The sequence below is a fragment of the Lampetra fluviatilis genome, chromosome 78 (genome assembly GCF_964198595.1).
Source record: "Lampetra fluviatilis chromosome 78, kcLamFluv1.1, whole genome shotgun sequence".
Taxonomy (NCBI): Eukaryota; Metazoa; Chordata; class Hyperoartia; order Petromyzontiformes; family Petromyzontidae; genus Lampetra; species Lampetra fluviatilis.
The window spans coordinates 3,212,545-3,212,862 of record NC_136352.1 but is presented as its reverse complement, the minus strand read 5'-3'; positions in this window follow the sequence as shown (position 1 = coordinate 3,212,862).

The window sequence follows — 318 nt, the reverse complement described above, 5'->3', positions numbered from 1 at the left end:
TTAACACAGAAGAGTCTGAGTGGTGTTTTCCTAAGTCCATGCATAATATCTTTGTAACCTATGAAAGGCATTTTTTGTCCGTCTGCGTACGCTTGCTTGCGGGTGATTTGGCTCTCGTACCGTGGGGTTTACCGAGAAATGTTTTGCCAGGAGGCACGCCCCGAGCCCCGCGGTGGGAATATGCATTTCCGTTTTTTAGTCCCTAAACTTTAAAGCGGTTTAATTATCCATTTAGTGCGATTTCTCTTTATTTATTTAGCACACCGTTGCGCATGTACGAAACGCTGACCAAGGGTTGCCCCTGGCAACGGGCAGCAC